This window comes from Fukomys damarensis, unplaced genomic scaffold (assembly GCF_012274545.1).
Source record: "Fukomys damarensis isolate Sample0158 unplaced genomic scaffold, DMR_v1.0_HiC HiC_scaffold_37, whole genome shotgun sequence".
Taxonomy (NCBI): Eukaryota; Metazoa; Chordata; class Mammalia; order Rodentia; family Bathyergidae; genus Fukomys; species Fukomys damarensis.
In genome coordinates this window covers 1,050,343-1,052,761 of record NW_022900949.1, presented here as the reverse complement: position 1 = coordinate 1,052,761, position 2,419 = coordinate 1,050,343, and positions in this window count along the sequence as shown.

Below are 2,419 nucleotides of genomic sequence, written 5' to 3'. Positions count from 1 at the left end.
GAAGTTCGCGCGCTCCGACGAGCTCACGCGCCACTACCGCAAGCACACGGGCCACCGGCCCTTCCAGTGCCATCTGTGCGACCGGGCCTTCTCGCGCTCCGACCACCTGGCGCTGCATATGAAGCGGCACATGTAGCCGCCGGCCGGCGCGGCGGTGGCAGGTCCCACGCGCCGGGCTCGGCCCCTCAAACTGACTAGTATTTATTGGACCCCAAGGACTGGGATGGGCCGGTGACCGCAGAGGGGTCGCCTCTTCCCCGATGATGATGCCGCCGCCGCCGCCGCCGTGCCCCCCGCATCTGTGACTGGAGGCCCGCAGAAGGAGACGCGACCCTCTTTGACGAGTTTTGTTTTCAAAATGGTGCAATAATTCCGCTTCGTTTCCTGGGACGGGTCTACACTAGAGGGCCGGGGACAGCGCCCGGCTTGTACTGTCTGAGTTTTGATAATATTGTACATAGCGGCTGTGACAGATTATTGTATTGCTGTAAATACGGGAGACAAGCAGGCGTTCTGACCGCCTGATGGGTTTTTTTTATATAAGACTTGCTGTTTTTTAATTAAAAAATTTTTGCATCTTTTGAAAAAAAAAAATAGCGTTGCAGCGTTTGGGGTTGGGGACGTGGAGGGCGAGGGCACAGTGGCTTTTGGGAGGGATGACCAGCCGGGTGCCAGGAGCCTGCGGGCTGTGCAAATTTAAACAGTGCAATTGCGGACGCGGGCTGGGTTATTTTAAGTCTCCCTAGAGCCGGGGACCGCGGGATGCACTGATGTGGCCTTGGCCACGCTGGGAAAAGCTGTCCCTCCTGGAAGGGTTGAGGTTTTATCCAGGCTCGGGAGGATGCAAGCTTTCCTCATAGGGGGCGAAGGGCTGCCTCGCCTAAGCAGACTTGGCCAGGGGCTTCCCCGGGCTTGTGCTTGGGCCGGGCTGGAGACACTGGGGTTGCACCGGGCAGGGTATGGCCTTCCGAGGCCCCCAAGCCCCACCAGGGCTCCAGCAGCCGCTGCAGGTGGCCACTCCTGAGGAGCCGCCCCAGGCTGCCCCTCCTCGGCCGGGCAGGGTGCCCCTCACTCTTGCGCAAGCTGTTTCCAGAAAGTGAAAATGGCCCGTAAGCAGCAGGGCCGGTGTTGAAACACTCTCACCACCGCCTTGTGACACAGCTGGGCTCGCCTCGTCCTGCCTGGCCTGGATACAGCTGGGCCCTGCGCTCATCCAGCCAGGCCGGGAAAAGCAGAAGCTGAGAGCTCGCATCTCAGGCAGCTCGTCACGCCCGGTGCTTCCGTCCACAGTGGAGGGTGTGGCTGGCGTGTGCCAGCTCCCCAAAGGACGCCCCCACCGCTGGGGGCAGAAGGCTCCCAGGGGCTTTGTTTGCTTTTTGGATTTTTTCTGAGACGGTCTCATCATGCGATCCGGGCTGGCCCGGAACTCACTGATCCTCCTGCCTCAGCCTCCTGAGTGCTGGGATGACAGGTGTGCGCCCTTCCCATGCCAGCTTCTCCTGGAGATTTGAAATGTAGCCGCCAGTCTGCTCCACCCTTCCAGGGTCTCAACTTGAAGATGGAGAATCTCCACCTTCCTGGGCCAGGAATGTAGCTCAGTGGTGCTGCCCCCTGCCTCGAAAGCGCAAGGTCCCGAGTTCGATCAGCGGTACCAAAAAACAACAAAAGAGAAAGCCTTCTTCCAGGTGTCAATGGGGGTCCCGGGTCAGTGACAGACATACAGCGGGGCTGGGGCTGATGAGTCTGTCTTCCCAGAGTGTCACCCTGCAGCCCCAACTGTACATCTCAGCCACAGCCCTGGGCGGGGGGGGCAGGGCCACACAGTCACCCCTGGGTACCCGGGCAGCTTCCTGCCCCTTCTGGACACCACAAGGCCAACATGAGCACAGGAGCAGGCGCTGGGGCGGATGCCACCCAGGGAAACAAGCAAAACTTCTACCTTGCAGCTTCTGCCTGTCCCCACCCGAGCTCTTGGGTCTTGAGTGGGTGTGGCTTGTGGCGGAGTTGCTTTCACAGGGCCTTTATTAGCACTATGTCCTTTTTTCCCCCCAAGTCATGCACATTTTCTATAACCTCTCCCTGGGCTGGGATTTTATGGCCATGTTCGTGGCTCCGTAATATTCCACACACACAGGAAAGTGCCGTTGCTCAGGGGTGGGAGTCTGGGTCTATGTAGAGGGCATGACACTTTTCAGAAGGGATCTGAGCACCCTTGCAGTTTGGTGTCCTTGGGGGCCTGGGGACACCAAGAGCTATACTTCATCTGTTCCTGAGTGGTGGCACAGGGATGGTTTTGCTGTTGCTGAAGAGTTCGATGTTTCTCTCGCAGGTGCTTCCTGTGTCTGCACATGGAGGGGGCGTGCCAGGAGCAAGGTGTTACGAGATCGTCCTGACTCAGCCTGCTCCCTGGGCCGCTGAG